This window comes from Podarcis erhardii (assembly GCF_964252035.2).
Source record: "Podarcis erhardii genome assembly, chromosome: 10".
Classification (NCBI taxonomy): Eukaryota; Metazoa; Chordata; class Lepidosauria; order Squamata; family Lacertidae; genus Podarcis; species Podarcis erhardii.
This window is the reverse complement of record NC_138500.1, coordinates 55999198-56016998: the sequence shown is the minus strand read 5'-3', so window position 1 is coordinate 56016998 and position 17801 is coordinate 55999198. Positions and strand designations below refer to the sequence as shown.

The 17801-nt window shown below is 43.2% G+C and overlaps 1 protein-coding gene across 1 annotated transcript in view; it reads left to right on the top strand.

The window, feature by feature from the left end:
• Positions 1–17801, top strand: part of CTTNBP2 (cortactin binding protein 2) — a 120057-nt gene that overhangs the window by 21729 nt on the left and 80527 nt on the right.

Sequence of the window (17801 nt, the reverse complement as noted above, 5' to 3'; positions counted from 1 at the left end):
ATACTGATAATGCAGGTTTCCAGAAACCATAGTTTGTGAACCAGAATGCAGTCACAGAAACAAGTCTTCCCTTAGCTGGAAAGAACTTTTCATTGCATTTATATATGGGATCCTCCTATTGGAGGGTCCTGGTTGCGCCTGGGCACCTGGGACTTACCCCATAGGGGTAGAATGGGTGGGGGGAAGTAGCAAAAGCTCTGGCCACAGCCCCTGGATCATGCCAGGCTGTTTTAGCCAATCCACAGAGGGTGGCATGATCCAAGGGGCTTTAAAAGCGGCAGCGTGACGGAAGTAGGGGCACTCGTGTCACACTGCCGAACACCCACCCTCCCTCCCTAGAGTTAGGTAGTTTCATCTGCCTTGCTTTGGTTTGGATCACCTGTTTTGGAACAGGGGCTGGGTAGGATTTTTTTTTCCAATTAGCAAATTGGCTCTAGCCACTTGGTTTTTGCCTACCCCTTAGCAATCGTCACAACTTGTAAAGTGGCGGTTAGGCACTGGCCCGGTTAGATTGTGGGGAGGGGAGGTGTGGCCATCACCTGCCCCTCTAGGAACGGGGTATTCCGTTAAAGGAAGCTGGGGGTCCTGGATCTCGTCCAAAGCCCGCTTGAAGGGCTAGGGCCATGCCAGGACCACAGGAACCCTGGGGTGAGCTTCGGTTGGTCCACATCAACGTTGCTCCCTCGTTTGGTTTACCCCTTTCGACTGCCACCCAGAGAGATGGAGTCAGTTATAGTCGGGAGTCAATGCCTAAGCCAATACCGCTCACAAAATTGTAATTCAATAAAGTTGTGGCCAAAAATTTGCCGAAAAACTTAAAACTAAAATATGTGTCTGAGTGAAGTTATTTTCGGGGTGGGTCCTAGGGGCCTCTAGGCGCAACTCACATTTTCCTCCAATGAGCTCAAGGTGGTGTGCATGGTTCTCCCTCATGTCATTTAATCTCCACAACAACCCTGTGAGGTAGGTTAGACTAAGAGGCAATGACTGGCCCAAAGTCATCCACTGAGCGAGCAGGCATTTGAAGCCTGGTCTACGAGGTCCTAGTCTGACACTCTAGCCACAATACCACACTGGCACTGATTGTTCCCTTGCCAGTCTTAACCAGTGACAACTTAGGTAATCATGGAGGCTGGAAAATATGCATCCATTATCTTGGAAGCTGCTGCAAACTGCAGCCACAATCTTCTGGCTAACATGCTATATTTTAGCAACTGTGAAAATTGTCAGGCGCATGGGTGGGAGTAGAAAGTGCATTGCCAGAATTGACCCCCATTCTTCGTATCAAAGTATACCACACACGCGATCACTGGAGCAATACCATTGGCCCATAATATTGCGTCTTAATTTGCCCCTCTCCCTTAAAGATACCAAAGATGTTAGACAACTTTGGCCACCTTGTCAATAATTACGTTTTCCCACAGCAGGTGGATTTGTTGTTAATTGCAGTTATGCCTGCTTCGGTTGTTTTTTGAACGAGGCCTAAGTTGTTAAAATGCATGGCGTGTGCACAGAACAGATTTCTGCCAAAACTCAAACTGAAAAGCAATCTCTCAGGAAACGGCTCAAAAGTAGAATTGAGTTCTAAAAAGGTTACAGCAACCACCAAGGGAAATTACTTGGCAATTTTTTTGTTCGATTTCTAAAATTGAAAGCTCTCACCTGAGAAGTGTCCTGTTGCCTGTGCATTTGAGTACATTGACCTTGGTTCAGCTTATTTAGTAGCTAGAAATCGAACCAGCAATAAAAAGAAAGTCTGATGGCTCCCTATGCAGATAGGCTTGTTTGAAAACAAGAGAGATTTGCAAAGAAAACCTGTGCAAGAATTCTAATGTACTTCGGTAGAATGGCACCAAGCAAGTCCTTGCCTCCGGGAGCTATAGGAGCTCTCAAAGGAGAGTCAATATGACGTAGTGGTTAGATTGTTGGACTAGGATGTGGGAAACTAGAGTTCATATCTCCACTCAGCCATGAAGCTCACTGTGAAACTTTAAACCAGTCACAATCTGTCAGACACAGAGGGTTATGTACACCAGGGGTCAGCAACCTTTATAAGCCGTGGGCCGGTCCACCACCCCTCAGACCATGTGGTGGGCCAGACTATTTTGGGTGGGGATGAATGAATTCCTATGCCCCCCAAATAACCCAGAGATGCATTTTGAATTAAAAGGACACATTTTACTCATGTAAAAACACGCTGATTTCCAGACAGTCTGCGGGCCAGATTGAGAAGGCGATTGGGCCGCATCCGGCCTCCGGGCCTTAGGTTGTCTACCCCTGATGTACACCATCTTGAGGTTCTTGGAGGAAAGGAGGGATGCAAATGCAACAATAAATAAATATGTATTGTTGTGTGTACCGTTGTATCTTGGAAACTTTCTCCCTTTCCTAGGAACCCTTGCAGTGGGCATTTGTAACCTCTCTGATAGGATAGCTCCAGGCTCCATGAATATATTTAAGCAACGGCTTTCACTGCAGTTGGTAATTGCTTTTATGAAAAAGCTCCTCAGGCACAGAAGAACATCTCAAGGTCACCTAGATTTCCAAACAGGTTTTTTCCCCCTTTGTCTTGGCCAGTCCGTTGCGATGAGACTGAAACAGCTGTCGGAGAAAGAAAGCGTCATTTCCTGGCTCAGCGTCACCAACCTTAAAAGCTGTCTCAGCCACTGTTGTCTACCTAAGGCAGTTAACTTACAGCCTTTTAGATGTTGCTGAAGTATAATCTCTTACCATAGCCCATGTTGGCAGAGATTGATGGGAGCTGGAGGCAAACAACCACAGGAAAAGCCACAGGTTTCCCCACCTCTGGTCTGTACTGACAATCTTTTGCAGGCCTGTCTAGAGATGCAGGAGGTTGAACCTAGGCCTTATGCATCCAGAGGATGCCCTCTGCTACACATTTATGTTCATTTCACAGCTGTGGATGTTTAACCTTGTTTTGCACGGAGAAGCGCTTAAAATTGGTGAGTGTAAAAAGGCTCAACTTTATTTCCTTGGGTGAAAGTCTTCCAGGAGCAAGTTTTTATTTTTTTCTGGAACAGAGAATGGTGGGAGGACTTTGAGTCTTTCCACACTTGCCATTTATAGTGGTATAGTTTCATTTAACTAATCTGAGCGGTGTTTTAGGCAAGGAAATGTGCCCGTATGTCTTACAAAGCTTTCATGAAAACCGTCCACATGCTATGTCCCAAGTATAAAGCCATACTTTCTATAGTAAAGTTTGTAAGACACCTGCTGTAATATAATCTGCCTTTTTGCCAGTATGAACTTTGCCTTTGCCCCACACAACAACTCACTTTTGCCCTTTGACAAAGGAAACCATGCAGTGAATGAAAAAGGTTGTGCAGTCAAAATGTGGAACTTTGCACTTATAGCTATGCATATTAAACATTTTTCTCAATGTTGTTATCTGTCTCTCACTTTATGCCAGCAACATTATTTGACCAGAGGTAAATTCTAGACTCTGGGGGCAGTAGTCAGCTAAGATTTACTCAGAGTATACCCATTGAAATAAATGAACATGACTAAGGCCCATTAATTTCAGTGGGTCTACGCTGAGTAAAATTTAATTGAATACCATCCTATGTTAGGATGGCAGCCTACGTTAGTTGTACTTCAACCTAACCACACTTAGCTGGGAGTAATCCCTATCAAATTCAATAGGACGTACTTCTGAGTAGACATGGTTAGGCTTGTGCTGTAAGTCTAGATCCAACCTCTAGTTTGTAGCATTATCCCTAAACTGGTAGCGACTAACTGGGGAAAAGACCTTCAGGCCATGATGGCTAAGTGAAAACAGGTTGCAATTCTATACCTGGGAGTATGTACCACTGAACTAAGTGGGACTTTCTTCTGAGAAGACATGCATAGAATTGCCTGGTCAGTGCATAATGAGGATGCAGATTCCATGCTGAAGAGTATGGTTAACATAATAAGGCCCTTATCCATGCTGCCATGGATGTTGTGTACCGTATTTTTTGCTCTATAAGACACACTTTTTTCCTCCTAAAAAGTAAGGAGAAATGTGTGTGCATCTAATGGAGCGAATGTAGGCTGCACAGCCAGTGGCGTAGCGTGGGTTGTCAGCACCCGGGGCAAGGCAAGTAATTTGCGCCCCCTAACCTGTGGATTTGCGCCCCCTAACCCGTGGATTTGCGCCCCCTAACCTGTGGATTTGCCCTAACCCCAGATGTTGCGCCCGGTGCGGCCGGCCCCCCCTGCACCCCCCACGCTACGCCACTGTGCACAGCTATCCCAGAAGCCAGAACAGCAAGAGGGATCATTGCTTTCGCTGCGCAGCGATCCCTCTTGCTGTTCTGGCTTCTGGGATTCAGAAATATTTTTTTCTTGTTTTCCTCCTCCAAAAACTAGGTGCGTCTTATGGTCTGGTGCATCTTATAGAGCGAAAAATACGGTGTATAGTTTTGGCTGCTGCACCCCCCCCCCAAGGAATTTGTAGACCTTGGAAAGGTACAGGGAAGGGAGACCAAAATGGACACGAACGTCTTTTCTCTGAGTGAAAATATCTGTGGCTATTTAACTTAGAATAAAAGTATGGGAATATAATTTAGGTTTATAAAACGGCATGATATAAATAGACCTTTTTTCTGGTACAGTGCCAGAACTTAGGGTCATCCACTAAAATTGATCGGTAGAAGTTCCAAGGTTTGTACTTTTTATGCACTTCCTTACACAAAGCACGTTTGATTGGTGGAATTTTCTGCCACAAGATGTGTTGATAGTGGACTTAGCTGCTGGAGAGGGGGTGGAATTGTGGGGCTCAGGTCTACCGCTGGCTTCTAGCCATGACAGCGGGGTGGAACTTGCAGGTTCAGAGACAGTAGACTTATGAATTCCAGTTTCTGGGTGGTCAGTTAGCAAGGGAGCACTATTGCCTTCATGCTCTGCTTCCCAGAAGCCTCTGGCTGACCCGCTTGTTGGACTAAGTCATAGGTAACCAATGTGGTTCCCTCCTGATGTTACTGGACTCCAGCTCCCATACTTTCTGACTGTTGGCCATCTTGGCTGCACACGATGAGTGGTGGAATCCAACAACATCTGGAGCATACTGTGTTTCTTACCCCTGTCTTATGTGAACTCCCAGTGTGTTCCAGCTGGACAATAGCAGCGTACCCAGTGTGTCTGGGATGACGAGTAGGTACTACTGCTTTTCAGCATCTGCTTGTGGGAATGATAACTCTCTCACCATTAAAAGAATACAGAACTACAGTGGGTTAAGAACTTAATTCGTTCTGGAGGTCCATTCTTAACCTGAAACTGTTCTTAACCTGAGGTACCACTTTAGCTAATGAGGCCTCCCGCTGCCGCCGCACGATTTCCGTTCTCATCCTGAAGCAAAGTTCTTAACCCGAGGTACTATTTCTGGGTTAGCGGAGTCTGTAACCTGAGGTACCACTGTATTGCATTATTATTATTATTATTATTATTATTATTATTATTATTATTATTATTACAATTTGTATACTACCCTTTATCAAAAGATCCCAGAATGGTGTACAATATGAAAAACATATCAGCTCGAAAGTATTGCTTTAAGGTTTGCTATCTCAGGAAGAACAATGTAATTTCATTGTCTGAATGCACCTCATTGTTGAGTGCCAGACTCATAAGTGCTCTAAATAATAATAAAAATGGAACTGCTGACATTTTAAGCTAGGTAGCTAATGTGGCGTGGTGAATAGCAGATCACCACTGCTTTAGTTTTCTTACTTGTGCTCTTAGTACCGTTTTGTCAAGTAGATATTCAGCAGGTGTAGCTTTTCCTGACATGGAGAAGCAGTGATGGGGAAACAGAAGCCCTATTAGTTGCAACCCTAGTGGCTAAGGTTGGAATGGCCTAGAGCTGATCCTTACTGCAATAACTTACCCTGCAAGGGGGAGGATAGAAGCTCACGCCGTTCTCCATGAACATAGCTTTTCACAGTAACTAGTATTTAGGTAGCAGGTGGTCTAGTATTTAGGTAGCAGGTGGTCTCATAATATCACCTTAGTTAAACTTCTTACTCTGCTGCCTGCAGTCTCTGTTAGAACAGTAGAGTTGAGTATAGTGGTCACAAGTAGTTGGCTCCCCGGGGCAAGACTTGATGACTTTAAATTCTAATCAGGTTGCAGACAATAAGTAGGTTCACTTTTAATTGACCTTCAGGGGTTGCAGTGGGCCCTGCTGCCAAGCATTTGCAAGTCCTTGCCAAGTCCTGTGGTTAACAAGGCTCTCCAACTCATCGAGCAGTTGCCAGTGCGTGTGTCTCCTTCCACTTATCCCAGTCCCTGTTTCAACTGTTGATCATTCCACCTCTTTAGGAGGACAAGGAGAAGAGGGAAGAATTAGGATTACAACAAAAATCAAGGGCATATTTTTATTTCCCTGTTTCAAATCACTTTGCAAAAGCCTTTTAACGTACAGAGCAATGGAATAAAGCTTTTTTAAAGAGAGTTTTTGGTAATCCAAGCAAACGAATCAAGTGAAGTTGCCTCTTTGTTTATAATGGCTTCATTCTTTTGGCATTTCTTTTATCTGAACAAAGATGGATTGGTTAAAACCACAAAGTCAAGCCCCGGTTTTGGCTTGAACAGTGGGGCCACGACCATAGGGACTTATAATACATTAGCTTTTTCAAATTAGCATCAGCTTCCAATCCATAAAATCCTTGCCATAATGAATGCCTGCATAATGGTTGAGATCCTGCTGATAAGTAAAGACAAATGAGATCTGCAACAAAATGTTGTGATGTATCATTTCCACCTCCTTATATTGGAGTATTCTTGTTCATGGTTCCAGCCATCCACATCCTCCTTCAGCAAGCCATTCCATACTGAAATCACTACCCCCTTTTCCATTTTTATTTTCCTCAATGGTTTTGCCTTTTCCAGATTTTCTTTGTATTTCTGCAAATCCTGGGGTTCCCATGAGCATGCTGATGCTTTCATTTCCTTCTCAATCATCTCATTTTGCCTTCATTTGTCTTGGCACTCATCATCTGATTTTGCTATTAAAGACAGCAGGAGGACATTTCTTGCAAATATTTCCCATGATATTTGCTAGCTCACTTACCCATATTCGCCACCACTGCCTAAAACAAAGAAGACACCCAACTTTTGCAAAAAATTAATCTCTGTTCGCCCAGGAAGCCATTCATACCTTAGATGACCAGGTGATTAGCTGGTTTTAAACTTGCAATGGCAATAGTCAATTTAAAGCAAGTAAGTAGTGATCATTATGGATTCATTAGAATGTGACAATGTAATCTTTTTTATGTTGCATTATTCACTGAATTAGCTCTTCATGATTCTCAATGGAAGGACTACCTTCTGTTTAGTAATTAGTGCTTGAGAAAGTCAGTCTTTCACTCCCCTGTGTTCTTGCTCACCATCTGGAATCCCACTAAATAACTTAGACCTGTGAAATATTTTTTGTTTCTTATTTATTCCATCATACTCCAGTGTCTTCCCTCAATGCTTCCCTCAGCACAGCTCAGACTGATCTATGTTGCATCTTGACCCTGAAGGGCTGGAGAGCTATTTGCATATAATCTCCCATATGTAATTTAAATAATGCTGCTTGATTGTGGCCAACCAAACTGGGGGGTGTGTGTGTGTGTGTGGTGCTTTAGAATGCTTATGGTTTGTGTTAGAAAGAGTCTAACATCTTTTGCAGTCTTTGTATTCATGCCAGGTTATATTAATACCTACACCAAGGGTAGGCAAACTAAGGCCCAGGGGCTGGATCTCGCCCAATCACCTTCTCAATCCGGCCCACAGACGGTCCAGGAATCAGCATGTTCTTACATGAGTAGAATGTGTGTTTTTATTTAAAATGCATCTCTGGGTTATTTGTGGGGCATAGGAATTGGTTCAACCCCCCCCCCCCAAAAAAAAAATATAGACCCACAAGGTCTGAGGGACAGTGGACCGGCCCCCTGCTGAAAAAGTTTGCTGGCCCCTGAATATGGGACTTTGGCTAGTTGAGATGCTCCAGGGCACATGCAGAGTTTGGGTTCTTCTCTCATTTCAGTATTAGAGAGTGTTGCATGCAGATTACTCACACAGAACAATCTGTCGTTTGAATCAATGAAGCAGCTTCTGCAATCTACAATGAAGCAGCAGCTGCAATCTACAATTTGTCAGGACCTGGCAGGATTTTGGATGGTGACTGAAGTCTAACATGCCGTGAGCCTATGAGGTCACTGCACCAGTGAGTTTAAGCCTACCACAGAAGGCAAAAGTATTACATTACTTATGATAATAACTTATTACTTAACAGTTATTATATTACAAAAGATCTCACAGAAAAACAAAACAAGAGCAAATGTCTGATTATTGTTATTAATCCTTCTACTTAAACAACAACAACAACAACACATGTTGGAACAGAATATTTTTCTTTGGCAACCTCGATATTTTTCTTTGGCAACCTCAATTTGCCAGTTGTCTTGATTGCCTGTCGTGATTGCCTGTTTGTAGCAACAGTTTGTTGCTATGGAAATCAGTTTGTTAAAACATTCATTTGTGGATCTTGATAGAGGAACTTAAAGTTTTCAATATTTTCATATTGAAAATATTTTTTTGGGGGGGGGGACTCTTCCCTTAAGGAACATACATTTTAAAATAAAATATATTCATCAATTGAGTTAGTGTTTCAATTGCAACTGGGAAACTGCAACCTAGTTGAAATCTTTGGTTGGCTATCTTAGAGATATATTTTCTTCAACAACAAAAAAGCCATCTTCATTCCATTGCTTCATCTGTAAAAGTTTGTTGACTTAGCCTCATCTGGAGAAAATGTTTTGAGATAACAGTACAAGGCCTAGTTCAAATAAATTAAAAAATTGTCCAGTAGCACCTTAGAGACCAACTAGGTTTGTTTTGGGTATAAGCTTCCGGGTGCATGCACACTTCTTCAGATACACTTCTTTCGTGCGCATGCACATGAAAGCTTATACTCAGAACAAATTTAGTTGGTCTCTAAGGTGCTACTGGACAATTTTTTATTTTTTTTAAATTTATTTCTACTGCGCCGGACCAACACGGCTACCTAACTGAATCTAAAGGCCTAGTTCAGACAATCAGTTAAAACAGGGTTTCCCAAACTGAGGTCTCCAGCTATTTTTCAGACTACAACTCCCATCATCCTTAGCTAGCAAGACCAGGGGTCAGAGATGATGGTCATTGTAGTCCAAAAGCAGCTGGAGACCCAAGTTTGGGAAACCCTGATTTAAAACTAAACCATGGATTTGGTTGAATAAGGAGAAGTTGCGGGCAAGTTGCTCATGCACTCTCCCTTATTGTTCCTTATTGGCTTCAACTAACTTTAATTGAAGCAAGCCACCGTTCTCTGGGTTTGGACATAAAGTGGAGCTCTCTTTTGTGTTAAAGTGAAATAGGAAAATTTTACTCTCCTCATGCACAAAAGAATTGGGTGAGGAGAGATAAAATACGAGAGCTTGAAGCTTGCCACAGCTTCTTCCAGATTCCCTAAAACCATGGGCTCTAGTTTCGCTTGCCTGTTTTGAGATCTTTTTGGCCAATGTATTTGGGGAACGTTTCAACTTCTATGATCAAAACTCCAGATAGGAATGCAAAATCTGCACAAATTTTATTGGAAAGATCTGTGAACAGGAAGGATTCCCATCTCCAGCTTGTAAATCCTTATGGCAAAAGGCGATGTTCCATTCTGACATAATGTTTTTCAGATGGGTGTCTGCATTATCAGTTTAATATGCAAAGACTCTGCTCAACTCATATAATTTTTATTTATAAGAGCAGACTTTAAGATGTGGGAGTGAGGAGGGAATTTATTAAAAAAAACACAGCAACACAGCAATTTCTGATCTTCAGAGCTGAGTGCTTTGAATGTCTATGTGTTGGACTGAGGGAAGAAGAGACAAGCCCAACTCCTTAACCTGGTACCCACCAGAAGTTGCCACACTATAATTCCTATCAACCCTCTTCGTTGGTGATGCTGTATGTGGAAGGTGAGAATTGTCCCAAACCGATGGAGGGCACTGTGGCGATCACACAGAGTCCCCGGACATTTGACAGTATATTGATCCCTGTGCCAGCACTGTGATTGCTTCCCTGCTGCCACCAACCCGTTTCTCTCAGGTACACACGGAGTCCAGACAGTTGTTAACATTAAGCCAAATAAACAAGTTTATTTTATAAGCATTAACAAGTTTATGGTTTCAGATCATTTTTCTTGTCAGTTTCTTAATCTTAGTTTCTTTACTGGCCTTGTTGTTGTTGTTTAGTCGTTTAGTCGTGTCCAACTCTTCATGACCCCATGGACCAGAGCACGCCAGGCACTCCTGTCTTCCACTGCCTCCCGCAGTTTGGTCAGACTCATGTTTGTGGCTTCGAGAACACTGTCCAACCATCTCGTCCTCTGTCGTCCCCTTCTCTTTGTACCCTCCATCTTTCCCAACATCAGGGTCTTTTCCAGGGAGTCTTCTCTTCTCATGAGGTGGCCAAAGTATTGGAGCCTCAGCTTCACGATCTGTCCTTCCAGTGAGCACCCAGGGCTAATTTCCTTTAGAATGGATGCGTTTGATCTTCTTGCAGTCCATGGGACTCTCAAGAGTCTCCTCCAGCACCATAATTCAAAAGCATCAATTTTTCGGCGACCAGCTTTCTTTATGGTCCAGCTCTCACTTCCATACATTACTACTGGGAAAACCATGGCTTTAACTATACGGACCTTTGTTGGCAAGGTGATGTCTCTGCTTTTTAATATGCTGTCTAGGTTTGCCATCGCCTTTCTCCCAAGGAGCAGGTGTCTTTTAATTTCGTGACTGCTGTCACCATCTGCAATGATCATGGAGCCCAAGAAAGTAAAATCTCTCACTGCCTCTAATTCTTCCCCTTCTATTTGCCAGGAGGTGATGGGACCAGTGGCCATGATCTTCGTTTATTTGATGTTGAGTTTCAGACTATATTTTGCGCTCTCCTCTTTCACCCTCATTAAAAGGTTCTTTAATTCCTCCTCACTTTCCGCCATCAAGGTTGTGTCATCTGCATATATGAGGTTGTTGATATTTCTTCCGGTGATCTTAATTCCAGCCTGGGATTCATTCAGCCCAGCCTTTCGCATGATGAATTCTGCATGTAAGTTAAATAAGCAGGGAGACAATATACAGCCTTACCGTACTCCTTTCCCAATTTGGAACCAATCAGTTGTTCCATATCCAGTTCTAACTGTAGCTTCTTGTCCCACATAGAGATTTCTCAGGAGACAGATGAGATGATCAGGCACTCCCATTTCTTTAAGAACTTGCCATAGTTTGGTGTGGTCAACACAGTCAAAGGCTTCTGCATAGTCAATGAAGCAGAAGTAGATGTCTTTCTGGAACTCTCTAGCTTTCTCCATAATCCAGCGCATGTTTGCAATTTGGTCTCTGGTTCCTCTGCCCCTTCGAAATCCAGCTTGCACTTCTGGGAGTTCTCGGTCCACATACTGCTTAAGCCTGCCTTGTAGAATTTTAAGCATAACCTTGCTAGCGTGTGAAATGAGTGCAATTGTGCGGTAGTTGGAGCATTCTTTGGCACTGCCCTTCATTGGGATTGGGATGTAGACTGATCTTCTCCAATCCTCTCGCCACTGATGAGTTTTCCAAATTTGCTAGCATATTGAGTGTAGCACCTTAACAGCATCATCGTTTAAAATTTTAAATAGCTCAGCTGGAATATCATCACTTCCGCTGGCCTTGTTATTAGCAGTGCTTTCTAAGGCCCATTTGACTTCACTCTCCAATGTGTCTGGCTCAAGGTCAGCAACCACACTATCTGGGGCGTATGAGACATTCATATCTTTCTGGTATAATTCCTCTGTGTATTCTTGCCACCTCTTCTTGATGTCTTCTGCTTCAGTTAGGTCCTTTCCACTTTTGTCTTTTATTATGGTAATCTTTGTACGACATGTTCCTTTCATATCTCCAATTTTCTTGAACAGATCTATGGTTTTTCCCATTCTATTGTTTTCCTCTATTTCTTTGCATTGCTCGTTTAAGAAGGCCTTCTTGTCTCTCCTTGCTATTTTTTGGAAATCTGCATTCAATTTCCTGTATCTTTCACTATCTCCCTCACATTTTGCTTGCCTTCTCTCCCCCGCTATTTGTAAGGCCTCGTTAGACAGCCACTTTGCTTTCTTGCATTTCCTTTTCATTGGGATGGTTTTAGTTGCTGCCTCCTGTATAATGTTATGAGCCTCCATCCATAGTTCTTCAGGCACTCTGTCCACCAAATCTAAATCCTTAAACCTGTTCCTCACTTCCACTGTATATTCATAAGGGATTTGACTTAGATTGTATCTTACCGGCCCAGTGGTTTTTCCTACTTTCTTCAGTTTAAGCTTGAATTTTGCTATAAGAAGCTGATGATCTGAGCTACAGTCAGCTCCAGGTCTTGTTTTTGCTGACTGTATAGAGCTTCTCCATCTTTGGCTGCAGAGAATATAATCAATCTGATTTCGGTGCTGCCCATCTGGTGATGTCTATGTGTAGAGTCGTCTCTTGTGTTGTTGGAAAAGAGTGTTTGTGATGACCAGCTTGTTCTCTTGGCAGAACTCTATTAGCCTTTGCCCTGCTTCATTTTGAACTCGAAGGCCAAACTTGCCAGTTGTTCCTTTTATCTCTTGACTCCCTACTTTAGCATTCCAATCCCCTATAATGAGAAGAACATCCTTCTTTGGTGTCATTTCTATAAGGTGTTGTAAGTCTTCATAGAACTGGTCAATTTCAGTTTCTTCAACACCAGTGGTTGGTGCATAAACTTGGGTTACTGTGATGTTAAAAGGCCTGCCTTGGATTCGTATCGAGATCATTCTATCATTTTTGAGATTGCATCCCAGTACAGCTTTCGCCACTCTTTTGTTGACTATGAAGGCCACGCCATTTCTTTTACGGGATTCCTGCTCACAGTAGTAGATATGATAGTCATCTGAACTGAATTCGCCCATTCTCGTCCATTTTAGTTCACTGATGCCCAAGATGTCAATATTTATTCTTGCCATCTCATTTTTGATGACATCCAACTTACCAAGGTTCATAGTTCTTACATTCCAGGTTCCTATGCAGTATTTTTCTTTACAGCATTGGACTTTCCTTTCGCTTCCAGGCATATCTGCAACTGAGCGTCCTTTCGGCTTTGGCCCAGCCGCTTCATCAACTCTGAATCTACTTGTACTTGTCCTCCGCTCTTCCTCAGTAGCATGTTGGACGCCTTCCGACCTGAGGGGCTCATCTTCCAGCGTCATAACTTTTATATGCCTGTTGTCTTTGTCCATGGAGTTTTCTTGGCAGGGATACTGGAGTGGCTTGCCGGTTCCTGCTCCAGGTGGATCACGTTTGGTCAAAACTCTCCACTATGACCTGTCCATCTTGGGTGGCCCTGCATGGCATAGCTCATAGCTTCTCTGAGTTATTCAAGCCCCTTCGCCACGGCAAGGCAGTGATCCATGAAGGGGATTTACTGGCCTATACTTTCCTAATAACTTCTAACTGATTATCTCAACTGTCTATCTGACTCCTCTTAACAGATTCTCTCACTCTCTCACATCTATCCTAACCCACAGACTTATCCTCCCTCTCTCTTCTCTAACACCCGACTGACTCCTTAACAACTCTAACTCTAACTCCTCCCCTTGGGTTCCCACTTGCCAATCACTTCACACTCATTTAACCCTTTCCTTATGACCCAGCATGATGTCACCTAGGAGGGCAAACGCCACAGGCACTATATTGGGGAAGTCTGCCATTAAACAGACAGCTTCTGAGGGAATAAAGACATCTTACCTTACTCCTTGCCATAGTCTCAAGGGCTTGCCCCATATCAGGCAAAGTAAGGCATCAGCATCATATAGCAAATGCCTTGAGACAGAGGGCTGACAACATTCCCCATCCTGTCTAAGCTATTCTGCTGCCCCCAGGTCCAGTAGAGAATACTATCCCATGACCAGTGTGTTCAACGGCACATGGTGAAATTTTTCATAAGGAAACAGTTAGGGCCAGAGTGGGGGAAGGGGACGTTCCAACGTTGCACGTGTGAGCATTGCAACTCTATCCCTAAGCTGGGCAGAAGCTTCCTGGGCTTTGGGAAGGAGGTACCAGGGGAACATTTAGGGCACTAGCCTAGTTCCCCAAATCCACTGGCCACACACCGCTGAGTGTGTTCAGTCTCCAGTCTGGTTGGATACTATATGTGGACTAGAGGGTTCCAATTGTCCCCCATCTCAGGGAGCAATATGCCTTAGGCCAGTCCTTCTTCGTTAGGAAACAGTTATGATTATGAGTGAAGTAAGAACTTTACACCTTGAGTCAAGGAACATTATTAAGAGAAATATGCTATGTTTGGCTGATCTTTGATTCTCTTTTATGTTGCCAAATCATATGTATTTTAACCCCCGACTGAAATACTTCTCAAATTCCCAGTGTTGAGTGTGTTTGTCCATACAGACTAAATATGCACATGTGCACTTATAAATGTCATGACCTTTTGACATACTGTATTGCTGGTCACACTCCCATACAGTGCCCTTGGCAAGTATGTTGGGGATCGGATTGGCATGCTTGGGTGGTGAGGAAAGTTTTGGATTTTAGAAATGCCAGGTGTCTGTGAGTCATATAAAACTGGCTTTCTCTAGAGCCCAGCCAAAGGTATCATTGCTATAAAAAGACAAAATCAACATGTTTTCACTAGAAAATGTTCCTTTGGCTATTTGTAGTGGTGACGTTTAAGGAAACTTCCACTGGCTTCTTCTAAACTTGTCTGTTGGCCTCAAAGGGAAGTACTGTGTCTGCATCTTGGCATTAAAAAAAGAGGAATGTTTGAGTCGTTTTAAAAGGAGAATGCACTTTTCTCTCTCCATGCAAAAGCTCTGTTAATTATTTTTTAAAAAATGTAACGTGCTTTTTGCTTGTGACTTTAAAAAAGAATCAAGGAAATGTTATACTCTTTACCATATGTTAAGTGATGAAATCTGCAGAGTACTGTAAAAATATGTTAGTTTCGTTTCCATACGCAGATGCCAGCAGTGCATGATTTTCTCTTTAAGGTCATTAAGAACTTCCTGTGCTTCTGGTTTATCACTGTAGCACCCAGCTGTGAATGTGAGATGCTTTTCAGGAAAGATGGATATCTTTATTGCCCAGGTTACTCCAAAAGTTGCTATAGGGTGTACAATCCCCATTTTTCTTGTCCTGCTAATAGCCTGTTGGGTTCTAGGTAAGATCTGGTGGGAAGCAGTCTGTAGCAGAGGATGACTAGCAACCAGCTGTAGGTCTTGGATGCTAGTAATTCCTAGTGAATACTGGATACCACAAGCTCTGGGGGAATTCTCAGGGCTAGCAAAAGTTTATCCTACAAAGTCCCAAGCATAATCCTATGCATATTTACTCAGCAATTAAGTATCGGTACCTTTTTTGTAATGTACGCAACATCTCCTTTCCCCCCCCTACATAGCTGCTACTTCTTGTTTCTTCTTTTTTGTGTCTTATCTTATTCTGTGCACTTGTATTTTGTAATTTTTTATTTTTCAGTAAAGAATACAAAATATAATTACAGTGGTACCTCGCAAGACGAATGCTTCGTAAGACGAAAAACTCGCAAAACGAAAGAGTTTTTCGTTTTTTGAGTTGCTTCGCAAGACGAATTTCCCCATGGGCTTGCTTCGCAAGATGAAAACGTCTTGCAAGTTTGTTTCCTTTGTCTTGCAAGTTTGTTTCCTTTTTCTTAAAACCGTGCATTCAGGGGGTGCAGTTGCGACTTGACTTCGAGGAGCAACTCATAGCACGCAGTGTGGTAGCCTTTTTTGAGGTTTTTGAAGACTTTGGTGATTTTTGAAGCTTTTCCAAAATCCGTGCTTCGCAAGACAAAAAAATCACAAGACGAAAAAACTCGCAGAACGAATTAATTTCGTCTTGCGAGGTACCACTGTATTGCAAAAGAGTCCCATAGTCTTCCATTGGATTTATTTCCATGCAAGTGTGCATGGGATTTCACTTTGAGTTCTAATATCCTGAAGTAGATAAATGGATCTTGACTAGAGCTGTGTCTCTCAAGAGAAGTTACAAGAAATTTGAAGAAGTGGAGCTCTGGTGTGGAGTCCCATATTATAGCTCAAACAGGGTTCGAAATAGCAGAGGAACCTACAACCGTAGATTTTGCTTCTCTCTACAGATGTGCTCTACAGATGTTCGACAGAGGCATGATGGTAGGGATGGGGCCAATGGTTGGACGCCACTGTTGGAACCCTTGTTGTTGATGTTGGATAATGCCTGAATAGAACTCAGTTAACTATGGAATGGCCTGCTTCCGCTTAGCACTGCCTTTCCTTCATGCTGACATTTCTAAAACGATGAGTTCTCATCATTTGGCCTGTTTTTGAAGCCACCTGCTTTTCAGGCCTTGAAAGAAGGCAAAAATAATTAATGCTTCTTTTCCACTTCCCATAATATCTTTAGGATTTCACGCTTAATCATCACTCTTACCTTCAGTTTGTGAGGCTATTTGTGATAGCATTTGGGTTCTTTTTAAAGCTGCATTTCTATTTTTGAGCCATGATTCATTCTTCGGTTAGATGCCGCCCAACTCTAGGGGGAGGGTTTTAAAGTTACTGTAACTTTCACCCGCCCCCGATATTAGGGATTATCAGCTGCCGCAGGAAACTACTGGTGTTTTCATGACTTTCCAACCCAGAATGCCTCACTCGAGAAGGACCTCCCCCCCCCCATACCTGTCAACCATCCCTTATTTGGTGGGAAAGTCCCTTATCCCAGCGCTGTGTCCCGCTGCTGTCCTTTATTGATGATGTCCCTTAAATTTCCCAGGTTTCAAAGGAAGCAGCTCCTCTCCCTCTCTCCCTGCCAGCCAGGGAGAGGGAGGCTCCAACTGTGTTGCTTGGCTGCGTTGCTCACCCAATAAGGAGTCTAAGAACGACTGGGGGGGGTGGAGCTTGCATGCCTTGTGCCGATCAAATCGGCCGCGTTGCCTGGGGACTCGCCTTTGCTCAGCGCTTCCCAGCGGAGAGGTGACAGTGGTTTTCCTTGCTGCATCCCCTTTGCCGGGTTGCTGTGCTGTGGGAACCACCGCTTGAAGCTTCGTTTGGCTGCTTTCTGGGCTTTCTGCCTTTGGCTTGGAGGGGCTCAGAAGTTGAACATACCTGTGCACCGAAAATCCCTTATTTTGGCTGCTGACCCCTTATTTTCAAGGCTGCTGGTCCCTTATTTTCAAATCTGTAAGTTGACAGCTATGCCTCCCCCTTCCCAGGTCCTGTCTAGAGTGACACTGCTGCTGTTGCTAAAGCACCACCACAATGAAGAGAAGAGGCACAGCAGAGACAAGGGAGATGCAAAAAAGGGGTTTCAGCAGTGCAATATCTTGTGCCAGCCCTAAATGATGTGTACATAGTGGCAGGTGACCATTGCCCTCCAAAGCAATCAGGCTTTTTGCAAGCATTGCCTTCAGGAACTTGCAGCACTTTGACGGGGTTTGTAACTACTTAAAAGTAAAGGGAGTAGAAAACAAAACACACAGCATCCTTTATTTTTGAACTTAACAGTCTTATGATAACTGTTTGTGTTGACTTTCTCAAATGATCTTCTTTCCCCAGGTTTCTGATGATAGGTTTGGTAACAAGCAACAAAACATCTACATAACCTTTATAGTTGTGTGTAGCAGCAGCAAAGAGAGAACTCTGGGAGATGGGAAGAAAGCTAAAATGGCCACATCTTATTAACTGCACTTAATAAACCTAAATGTTAAATAATTGATTTCTCTCAGGCATATATAAA